We start from the raw sequence: 12,890 nt of genomic DNA on the forward strand, positions 1-12,890 counted from the left end.
GGGGAGCAGCGGGCGGCAGGAGAGGTCTGCGCGCCATGTGGGACCCTCCTCCGGTGGCCGGGGAGCAGCCGGGGATCAAACCGGCGTCGCAGAGGCCGCGGGCAGCTTCGCAACCCAGCGCTCAACTGCTGCGCCACCTGGGAGGCCCAGGATGTCCAATTTTAAACAGGAGGGGAAGAGAAGACCTCAGTGAGAGGTGACAACTGAATGAAATGTATGAATAGCAAGTGAAAAGCCTCAGAGGCAGGAGCAAACCTGGCCTGTTTGAGGACCAGCAAGAACATTGCTGGAAAGGGAGGTTTTAGGGAAAAATGCGTAAGAGATGAGGTCAGATAGGAACAGAACAGGAACAGGTTTTGTAGACTTGGTAGATGTAAGTAACGCTTTGAGTTTTGATCTAGGTTAAATAGGAAGCCTTTGAAAGCTTTTGAACATGAAACTGCTGACCTGACTTAGATTTCCAAAAGATCCCTTTGGATCACATTGCTGTTCTGAGAATAGACTATGAATGTGGTGAATAGCTTTGTGGCTATTGCAATAGTCCAGACAAGACTTGATGGTGACGGATATGAAGGTGGTGGCTGTGGAGTTGGGGCGAAGTGTTAAGATTTCTAATTTATTTTGAAGGTAGAGCCTGTAGGATTTGCTGGCAAATTGAATGTGAGCTGTAAGAGAAAGCGGAATCAATGAGACATTGAGACTCTTGCCTGAACAACTAGAGAAGGGGAGATACAGGAGCAGCCTAGAAGGGGGAGACCAGGGTGTGATTTTGGATGTGTTCAACTGGACATCCAATTGGACATACAAGTAGAAATGATGAGTAGGTTATTGGATATAAAAATCTGAAGTTTAGGGAGAGGTCTCAGCTGGAGATTCAAATGTGGAGAATCATTAAACTAGAGCCACATTTGAATGAAATCACTAAAGGAGTGAGTGTCCTGGAGGACAGCAGGGAAGGGGATCAGGGAGAGTGAGCCCCACTGCATTCTAACAGTCAGTGCAGGGAGAAGGGCCAGCAGAGGAAACCAGCAGGAAGAGTCAATGACATGAAAGGACACCCTGGAGAATCTGATGTCCCTGAAGCCAAGAGAAAAAAGTGCTTGGGGCAGGGCGTAGTCAGTTGTCTGAAAATGCTACAGGAAGGTCAAGGGAGAAAAAGCAGGAGTGAGCTGCTAACCTTCAAGTATTTTGGTCTAGTCTGCTGTGCCTTTAGGGACCTGTGGTTGTCAAGCTTCGCCAGGCTGGAAAAGGCTCTAATTCAAAGAATATGAAGGTCCTTTTGGCCACAGGTCTAAATCATGTCATTCAAGACCACTTTCTTTCAGTAGTAAAGCTCATGTTTGCATCTCCATCTGCCCATTTCTTTGGTCTAGTCTCCATTCAAGCAGAGCTATGCAGAAAAAATGGGTATTAACGTTTTGAACACCCTCAACCTGCAACAATCATAAATATTCCTTTTTTGGCTTTGGTTTTCTTGTTTTAGTCCCTTTACAATCATAAATATTCTTTTTGTGTATCTCTGAATAGTAGATGTGAAGTTTTGTTCTCCTATAGAGTGGATTTTCCTCATGACAGTTATGTTCGCTTCTTCCTGCCCTGTCTTAGGGGGTCTCCCCAAAGCTAATTTCTTCTTCTCTAGTCCAGCCTTTAACACCTCTCATGGAAGTTACGGAAACCCTGATGTGGAGACAGAGCCCCCAACACAGCCATGTAGTGATTTTTTCTTCTCCCAGGAAGGAGATGGGATACCCAGAGCACTACTAATTATCGTTCTTAACTGAGGAACTGTAATTTCCATCTCTTCCCAGAAGCCAGGCTGTACAGCTGACACAACGAAGAAGGTAAAATTTTTACAGCCTCACCCTTCAAAACTCCCTCTAGAGAGAAACTGTGCCTCTGTTTTCATGTTTCTAAGGAGATGGGAATAAATGTGCCTCCTGGGACCCAAATGAAGTAGAGGCTATGAAGAAAGATCTCCATGAAGCCACAGTATCTGCTCTGAGCAAAGTAACTGATGGCATAAAGACAATCCCAATCCTTGGAAAACTCACCAGTCACATCTGCAGACATTCCATTGCAAGGGGATGGACAACTCCCCTGTCTCATGCATGTCCTGACAGACAGACTTACCCAGTCTGGGCGCAGGCCGCTGGAAGTTGTAAGACAGGCATTGCAGGCAAAGGGCAGGAGCCTCGGGGAAGTCTCTGATGACCTCTGGCCCTTGCTGTCTGAAATTTCTCTCCAAGATCAAAAGCTTCAAGGTACAGTTAAGCAGACTGCCTAATTTTGGCAGACCTAAAAACAGAACCAAGGAGGATTTCTTAGAAAGAGAATGGGGCATGGAGCAACTCTTTGATGAGATTAGACATACATATTCTTCATTCTTTCTTTTACCTGGGAGTTAAAGTCCTTACATTTGTTGTTGTTTGCCTGATTAATAGCTTTAAAGTGGGATCCTTAGATTTACATGAAACCATTTTTCTTATTACCATCAAATATAGTTTATTGTCATTCTACTGCCCTCCACCCCGCCCCCCCCCCACACACACACACATACACACTTGGAGGTAAGAGTTTATTTTTCTATTCAGGACACTGTACATGAAGTTACTTTCTCATCCCTGTGAAAAACACTTATTTTTATGTTTCTTTTTATACCTTGGCCCTAAAGTAGTGAAATTCTATTGTCATATTCTAGAGATTTTTATCTGCATAAAACTGCTTTCTCTTTCACTCATAGAATCTTTAAGAGAAGTAGGTTTCTGATAAAGGATGAGTCTCATAGCATTAAGTTGCTTCTTAAGAATACAAATTTCTTTTTTTCTCAGCCTAAAATACTTAATCATCAGAGTCTTTATTTTGTTTTTGTTTTTGTTTTTTTGCATACAATAACTGGGGTGTAGGACAGAGGTGCGGGGGATGAGAGGATTCTCCAGAAACAGAGTGGGGAGCAAAACAGGCAGATCTACTGAAATACACTGCTGAGGGGAACAGCAGGCGAGACAGGAGAGGTCTGCTGCGCCGTGTGGGTAGCTCCCTGGCAGGAGACCCAATTCAGGCCTCAGTGGTGATAGCATTGAGACTTAATTCCTAGGCCACCAGGGAAGCCCCTGATCAGGTTCTCATTCTTTTTTCTTAATTTAATTTAATTGTATATATATTTTACATCATTCTTCCTTTTTGTACAATGCACGTTTTCTCCTTTCAGGTGTAGTCCCCACAAAATTCCCATCACCATGGTTTCACTTATAGCAGGCATATGGGGGAACCAAATAAGACATCAGTATAAAAAAATAATAACAGTACAAAACACAACCAACAAAATGAAAACAGACAGTTATAAAACAGAGACATCCTACAGGGGAGGGGGAGGGAGAGAGATCAGAGGAAGGGGGTAGGAGCACAGGGGACTGAGGTGATGGTGCACAGGTGCATTGGTGAATGAAACTCTATGGGGACTGCACCTGAGCTGGTGGGAGGAAGCAAATATTGTTTAAAAATGAACAATGATATAAAAAATCCCCATCATCAATTCACCAGTAATCCCTTATGTAAAAACACATTCCCTTATTGAAAAAAATCTATATGCATCTTCTCTCTTTCACCTTCAAACTGTAGCTAGAAATATTAGACACTAAAGAATTCATTACCCTTTGGCTTTATTTTAAATAATTCTTTCCAAGTAGAATGACTATTCAATTTTCAACCTCTCTTCCATTACACCATTATCTCAGGGCTCGCCATGCTTTTGCAGGATCTTCCTTGAAATGTTCTAAGACCCTTCCAGCCCCTGCGGCCAACTGGGGGGTGGCGTCTGGGAGGTGGAGCAAGCTCCTGCCAGCTCCTCTGTCTGACCATGAATTCTGCATAACTTTAAATCAAACTGTTTGTCAATATAAAACATAACAAAACAAAAACAGACAATTATAAACCGGAGACATCCTACAGGGGAGGAGGAGGGAGAGGGATAGAGGGAGGCAGGGAGGAGCACAGGGGACTGAGGTGGTGGTGCACAGGTGCTTTGGTGAAGGAAATTCTATAAGGACAACACCTGAGGGGGGTGGGAAGCAAATATTGTTTAAAAATGAGCAATGATGTAAAAAATAAATAAAAATATATATCAAATACCTAGGAACCAACCTAAAAATAGATGTATGTGGTCTATCACACAGAAAATATTAAACAACTTTTTCAAATAAAAATAAATAAATCAAACTGTTTGTATTGATGAGGATCTGCTAGAAATACTTCCTAAGACCCCCCCCCCACCCTGCTGAAGGGGATTTGAATACATGTGGCTGTTTCATTTAACAACATTGCTAAAGTGTTGGAAGAGACAACATATTATTAAATGTTCTGGGAACCCCAACCCTCCCCACTCAACAGACAAGAGGGCAAAGCCATCTGCATGGATTTGAAGGCCCTAAAGCAGTTATGCAAAAAATGTGCTTCCTGTGAGTAAATCAGCCTTTCAATCCCCCACTGATGACGAAGGAGCTTGAGGCAGAAGATTGAAACAATGGGTGTGGCCTCCACCGCCTCCACTGTGCCTTTAGAAATCAGAGAAGTAGTTCAGACCCCAGCATTCTCCTTCCTCTATACATAGCTAGCAGCTATCCTAAGTTAGGGCAAAATAATTCAGGACCAGAAGCCCCCTCCTCAAGAATAATTACATTATAACATCTGTTCCTCATCGTTCCTAACTGTATAAGCTAAACTCAAACTTGTGATTGTTGGGACAGTTCTCCCAGAATGAAATCTGTTCCCTGGAGTTCAAATACCCCTTTTGATTATCTAATAAACAGATGATAAGGCTGTGACCATCACCCGGCACGACTAATTCTCTCCTCCAAAGCCAGGGGACCATAGTTCAAACCGCCCGCCCCAACTCCAACACCCCAGTCCCACATGGCAAATCCTTAAAAATGCCTGAAACACTGAGGCAGGGTTCTTAAGAAATAATATTTAAAGTCACTTCCTCTTTTTTGTCAAAAATATCTTTGTTTGTCCCCCCCTTCCTTTCCCTTAACTACATGAAGTTTTGTCTCCTAATGCAAGAGATTTTCCTTTGATATTTTTTTCTCTATGAGCAATCAAGCCTCACATTCCTTACCAAGTTTTCATGGAGTGAATTCCTCCTTCCTCTCAGAACTTTTTTTTGTCAATGCACAGGCTTATGTTTTTAAAAACCTTAGCTATATACTCTAAAGCTTAAAAAATTTCCATTTCTACTAGTAGAAGCTTAAAGACCAAGAATCGCTTGTTTTTAGAAAAGGGAACATACCCAGAGCTACTTGGTCCTTCCCATTATAGTACTCACTCTTGCTTCCTGCTCTTTCTGTGCTTCCCTCAAAGACTGAAGCTTTGTTCTCATTTCTAAGAATGAAACTCCTTTCTCCTTTACTAGGTCAACCTGCAAGAAGAAGAAGTACTTAGAGAAAGAATTTTTGCACGAAGTTTTTCTACCTATTCTGTATAATCCCTTTCACAATCTTTAATTTTTATCCTACACCTCTGTTCTTTTATCAGAGAAATTGTTGATTCTATTTTCTTATACTTCCCAGTTTTAAAGATCAGAGATGCAAGAGTACTTGCTTCTGTTAGGAATGTATTGCTTTCGACACCTTTGTCGTGTATGTGGATTTGTTCTCCCTTTTCATAAGTGGCCACAAGAGATACAACTGGTGATACAGCAATGAAGGACTTGTCTCTTTTTCTGTCCCACCAGATAAATTCTACCATTTCCTCTATTTATTCTCTAAGCTTAACAAACTTTGCATTCTACATTCTGAGGGAAAAGAACATCACTAGGAAAATAACATCTGAATTGCTGACCACCAGGTGATAGCAAAAGCAAGCTGGTGTCATCCAAAACATCCAGATTCCAGACCCTGTGTTGTAAGAAATCTCTTTTGTTTATAAACCAGCCAATATCTGGCAAGCTCTATTTCTTTTTAAATTCTATCTGAATGGACTATGACAGAAAAGATAAATACAGAACTGTACAAAATAGCTCTCTCTGAGAGAGCTGTGTTTTGTCCATGAAAGGAGAGAATTGTCATAGGGGAACTTTCACCTACGACTCCATATTCATTTATACTATTGCACCATAAATATAGGTTTCTCGTGGAACATTTTAAGAAGCCACCAGGACAAAAATAGACAACAAAAAAGAAAATATATTAAAGACATAGAATAGATGTTAATTTCCATCCAAGTACTTTTCTAATACCTATTTAAATCTTACTAAATGCAATGATCTCAATGATCTTGTCTAGCTTAATTTTATAGTGTTATAATTTTATAATACTTTTACGTATCTCTCCTGTTTATGTTGGTGGTATGGAACATTAATTGTGTTAAAACAAGATAAGAGGTCCAAAATGGAGTCACTGATGCCAAGCCTCAGCTAAGTAAGAGGTAATCACTTTTGGCTTTCCTGGAAATGGTATCTCAAATCTGTCAAGCAGGAATCTTCTGATTACCACCAGTTAGATCATCTTCCTGAGAGATCCCTGGCAGCCCTTAAAATCCTTAAACCTGCCCACTTTTTGCATGGTACAATGTCCTTGTTCTTTTTACTTTCCACCTATAAACGCCTTTCATTTTGCACAGCTCCTCGGAGCTTCTTCCTACCCACAAGACTGAACGCTGCCCAATTCATGAACCATTGAATAAATTCAACAAGGTCCTTAAAATTGACTCTGTTTAATTTTTTGTTTTTTAACAATTGTGACTTTCCTCTGAAACAGGATGATCTCTGATATGGCTCCTTTTGCAAACAGTAGACTGGTATTCTCCTAAGGAGTCACACTATACATATTTACCCATGGTAGAATTTCAGTTTTTTGTATTATAACATTTCTGTGGAGAGAATACTTTTATTCCCCTAGCATTTGCCATTTTTTTAAAAGATTTATTTATTTATGCATATGAGAACTGGGGTGTAGGCCAGAAGTGGGGGTGGGTAGAAGGATTCACCAGAGACAGAGTGGGGAGCAACACAGGCAGATCTACTGAGATACACTGCTGAGGGGAGCAGCGGGTGAGACAGGAGCGGTCTGCTGCACCAAGTGGGTTAGCTCCCTAATTGAAGATAGAATTCATGCTGTAGTGTGCTGCACCTCCCCCTGCAGTGACCCTTAGGGCTAATGGCTTGCGCCACGGTCCCTAGGTCCGGCTGGGCAACCAGCGCGCAGGCGAAGAACAGCAAAACCCCCTGAAAATATACTTGCTGCACCTCCTCCTGCAGTGACCTCTAGGAATCCCTAGGTCCGGCTGGGCAACCAGCGAGCAGGAGGAGAACAGCAAAAACCGCCTGAAGACATAGATTGAAAGATAACGACCACCAGGAGCCACTACAGGAATGCTGTCCGCCAGGAAACTTATCTCACCTTCTCTAGACCCACAAACTTTATTCTAATACAACTGTCTCTCTAAAATCTTTTCTCTTTCTCTGTTTAAAAGGTCATTGGTTTGCCGATTAAAAAAGAACATACGAAATCTAATAACTAGGCTGATTCAAATGAAACGTTACTAAACTCTGTGTATTAATAGAACTGCTAGCTTAATAATTTCTCTGTTGTATACTTAGCCTAGTTTGTATTAATCTAAATGATAAAAATATTACATTGTGAAAAGTAAAATTCACCCGTGTTAATTAATAGCAATAGTGAGTAGTTAAAACAAAAAGTAATCATATAAAACAAAAAGAAAAATTAATAGCCTAACTACTTAGGAATGCGCCTGGGTCCAGATGTAAATCACTGCCCTGTCAATGATAAGCTAAACCTATAAGCAAGCTGATTTCTTCACTGATGTTCGCCATTCCTATGCTTTTAGAAAACATATATATACTGGTCACCAACTCAAATAAAATTACACTCAGATTTTCACTCTTGAAGTGTGTCTGTTTGTCATTTCTTTAACCGAATCCCTGACCACCCTGCGCAGTCTCTCAACCCTGAGACGACCTCATCGCTCACTGCTGTGCTGGTCCGCGGCAGTAGTGGCTGGTGACAGCTTGATAGCACTGAGTCTTTTACCCCTGCCCACATTCATCATTTTTTGCGTGTGTTATCTCATTCAGCATGCTGTTCCCAGTTTTGGTGAACTGTTAGTGGGCAGATTGAGGAGCACCTCAGGATCCCCAAACTTGCATGCTCTAATGGGGTTCTTCCATCTGCCCAATACATACCAAGCATACTCTTAGTGCATAAGACCTTTAATAGAAAAGAACATTAATAGGGCCTCCCCAGTGGCACAGCGGGTTGAGCTCAGCACTGTGAAGCTGTCTGCAGCTTCTGTAGCGTGGGTTCGATTCCCGGCCGGCCAGGGAGAAACCCACCTCTCTTGTCTCGCTCGCTGCTCCCCTCAGCAGTGTATTTCAGTCAGTCTGCCTGTTCTGTTCCCCACTCTGTTTCTGGTGAATCCTCTCACCCTCCCACACCTCTGGCCTGTACTCCAGCCCTTGCATAAAAAAAATAAATAAATCTTAAAAAAAAGAGAGAGAACATTAATAGAATTAGTGTGCATAGAAAGAGAAGAGAAAAAATACAATTTCTCAATGAATTACCCAAAGTTACCCATCCCCTCAAGGGTAAATGCCCAGCCAAGTCTAAGGCACCTTCTGGCGGGGACCCACAAGAAAGGGACAAAAGGAGCCAGGCAAATCTGGGACAAAGGAAAAACCCAGTGTGCATGCTTTTGAGAAAAAGAAGTTGGTGACTAGAAAACTGGCTGGATGGAAATTCTTTCTGATCTATCCTTCAGTACATCTGAATTTTTGAAATGAGTATTTTATTCCAAAAAGATGAAATGTTAAAGTTTTCCTCTTGTCTCCCCCCACAAATTCTGACTTGGGGCCAAGGAATCTGAATTCTTAACAGGCTCCCCCAGTGATACAGGAGCCTCAAGGCTAACACCGAAGTTTTATAAAAGAGGAGTCACAAAGCAACGTGGATGGAGGGAGAACAAGGTGACCTCCAGATTTTGACTTCTATCGAATGAAGAAAGTATCATCTAGCTTTCAAAAGATGAAATGGAAGGGAATTTTCCAAAACAAAGGACCTCCCACCCCTGTAGATATAATTAGGAAGTGGGTGCTTTTGGCATTCTAAATGCAATCATGCAATCTCAGGAGACACTGTGTCACCAGAAGAACAGCTGACGTTATAACAGAGCGATAGTCCTATCAGTAGATTTCCTCTCTTTAGATTCCTCTTTTTCTCCAAAAGTGCTGATTTGAGTTTCAGCTGCTGATCAGTGATGCCAGGGAAACTGACTCCCTGGACAAAAGACTCAGAGCAGGGCCAAGTGGGTTGTCAGCCTTTGAGCCGGGGTTGACGCTGCAAACCGTTTGCTTTGGGGAAAAATGTTAATTTTCCAAGTGCGGATTTAGACTGTGCTGTGGCTAAAAATGAGTGGTCCTTGGAGGATGAAGGGTGATTATCTGAGGCAAAGAAGAGAGCAGGAGAGACAGACACATCGGCACCCTGAGCCCAGGAAAGTGCCACATAGGTCACCACTGCTGCTGTCCTACATATTGTGTATTTAAGCTTCTTTGTTCTTCCTGGTGGTCAGATCGAGCACCTAACAGTCGTCCTCATCACCTCACACTCCCTCTCACCAGCAAACTCCTATTAGTCGTCCTCCAAGTTCATCTAGAACCAACAAGTTCTCGCTGTCTCCACAGTCCTGACTGCAGACGCCTGTCTGAGCCATAAACATCTCTCACCTGCACGGCCTCAAGGGCCTGCCCCGGCTCTCCTTGCTTTGCCCTGGCCTCTGCCATCTCTGCTCAACCACACGGCAGCATGAGAGGTGCTGCTTTTAGATCTTTTAGACCTTCCCAGGGCTTCCCATGTACTCGGAATAAAGCTGAAGTCCATATGATGAGTGACCCACCACATCCTACAAGGTCTCCCCAGCATCACCTCATCTGTATGAGTCAGGGCTCTAGAGAGACATACATAAATATACATGTGGCTGCATATGTGCATGTGTATGCATGCATGTGTATACATGCATATGTAAATTTATATGCAAATATATTTAAAAGAACAGGTTTATGTGATTATGGAGGCTAAGTCAGCAAGCAATGATCCAGAAGAGCCAGGGGTGTCATTCCCATCCAAATCCTGATGGCCAGAGAACCAGGAGACTCAACGCTGTGAGTTCCAGGTCAAGGGCAGAAGACCAGCCCCCCCAACATTTCTTCCCCTTACTTACTCTCCATGAGTGAAATAAACCCATCCACCTTGGGGAGGGTGATCTGCTTTACTCTGAGTGCTAATTCACAGCTCAATCCCATACAGAAACACCCTCTTAGACACACCCAGATTAATGTTTACCCAGGCCTTAGGACCTGATCAAGTTGACAGTCATAAAATTAACCATCACCCCATTCCAAGTCATTACCCCTCTTTTTTGTTTAAGATTCACGTACAAAGCACTTGATGTGTGTCAGGCACTGTTCTAAGGACTTTACAATCGTTCATCTTCATAACAAGCCTATGATACAGGTATGATCCTTAGCCCTAATTCACAAACGAGAACTCTTAGGCAGAGAGAGTGCAAATGACATGCCCCAGATCACCCAACTTGTAAGCAGTAGAACTGATTCCCAAATGCATTTGCTACTTGATCATGCTGAGTAGTAAGTTCCTCTTCACAGTACCCTGATGAATAACTGGAGCAGATGATTAGATCTATTATCAAGAACAGTTTTGTTAATCATTTCACAGCTATTGAGCAACCCCTGAATTGGTAAGTGAGGGAAAAGCTAAAGAAAAATAGATATTTGCACTTAAGAGATCAGTTTGTAGTAAAGGAGGCATGGCTATACTCAAGGACTCTTCTTACAAAGCAACATGCAATCTCTTACGACGCATAAACTGTGCGCTGTTTCACATTTTAATGTCTCTGGACACTTCCGAATCTATTGAATGGCACTGTTTACTTGGTAGCATTTGCTTTCTTTTTGGTAGCCCTTAAAATAGCAGTGCCTCTTTAAGTAACAGCGTCTTAGAGTCAAGAAAATATATAAAATAGAAAGAAAATATATAAAAATAATTAAATGGCCATTTATTTTATAGCAACAAATATTTACTTGCCAGAAAAGAAATCTTCCTGTAGGTAGTTAATAAAGTTACTCTGTTACTATAAAACTAGAGGTCACCATTATCATCACTACTGAGTCCCACTGCCTGGTTTAAGTTCAAGGTATCCTTGTGCAAGCATCTTGTACAGCAGGAGACCCCTCATTGTGGGTTCCTGCAAATTAGGTTAACAAGTTCAGATTATTAGGGGGAAAAGGATGTCCTAAAGCTAATTCCATACAGGCTTTGTGGACTCCACCCCCACCCCAGGCCAAAGCCAAAGACACTGGGAACTCCAAATCCCATCCCCACCAAAGGGAAGGTAGCTGGGACCTGAGGGTGGGGTTAAGCAGCCAGGTTGATATAAAAGGCAGACACGTGGGCTTTGGGGGATCCCCATTTTGGCTCTCCGCCAACTCACAGCGTCTGGTCAGCTCTGAGAGTGACTTTGGGTTTCCAGGTCTTCGGATCGGGTAGGACGCATTAAAGACTTTATTTCCCTATTTTCTCCCTGAGTTGTACATTTTCCTTATTTCCTTTTCCCTTGTAAATAAACCTTTTATTAACCTTTTGTGTGTGCCTGTAGTGGAGTATTCTTAAGTCCTTTTTAAGCGCGCGGGTGAGGACCCACAGCCAGGAACCCGTTCAATATCGGGGCTGCTCTATAACAAGATGACAATGCAATTAAGGGGTTACACATGCATAAAGCATCCACACAGGTAGGACATTTGAATATAAAACTTGGTATGTGAGTTCAGGCAGGAGGATTACATAGAGTCCTGGAGACTCAGTCAAAGCTGTACTTGCAGTGAAAGCAAATTTCCAGGGTTGGGTTAGAGGGGGAAGAAACCCTGATAGAGGAACTAGGGTAACACAGAGTAAGAAACTCATAGAGGGTATTTGAGGGCAGTGCTGTATTGGGGCGGTATTTAGATCTGTCAAAGGTCAAGTGACAGGGTTCAAGAAAGGTGTTATGGTTACTGACACTGAAGTCGTTTTTGGAGACATTGGGTTCAGAGAGCAGGGTCCTTGGGTTCACTCTGGGAAAATTTTCACCAGAGCTCCCCTTTCAGCGACAGTGGCAAGTTTCCCATGACACAGAGACCTTAGTTATCTGAAAGTGTAGGTTTATTATGAAAAGAGAGGGAAGGAAAAAGACACTTGCATAGACATAGAGGGCAGAAAGAGCTACCTTTGAAAGGGACAGGTTGGCTAACGAAAGGCCTGCTTGGTTGCAGGTGGGCGGCCTTGCAGAGAGCTGCCTCTGCTGAGGGAGGTCAGTGAGGAGAAGCCTCTGCCTGGTACAGATCATGGGCAGGCAGGAGGCTGCTGCCCTGCAGAGGGAGAGAGTTGGTGAAATGAAGCACCTGTACAGGCACAGGTGGGCAGAAGGACTGCTGCCCCGTGCCAGTGCAGAGATTGCTCTGATATAGTCTTCTCTTTGGGAGGGGCTCACACTTTTGTGGGATTGTTAAGTGCAGTTAAATTAAGTTTTTTTTAGGGTTGGCCTTAAAGATTCTTTCTCTATTTGCTTAGACTAGGTCAATTGGGAAAGACCAGTGATTCTTTTACAATGGCCCTCAATCTCCATAGCCCCACCTCCAGTCTGTGCCTCCGGATTCTTTACTTTTCTATATAGTTTGTTTAACGACTGTGTTCATTATTTTTACCCCTATCTCCAGCTTCTGGCCTTGTGATGCGGTCCTTCCAACTTTTCTATTCCCATCCTCCATCAACACCACCGACATGGATTCAGACCCTGACCAAGCCTCACACTGGTTTTGGACCTTC

The sequence above is a fragment of the Talpa europaea genome (assembly GCF_964194135.1).
Source record: "Talpa europaea genome assembly, chromosome: 15".
Lineage (NCBI taxonomy): Eukaryota > Metazoa > Chordata > Mammalia > Eulipotyphla > Talpidae > Talpa > Talpa europaea.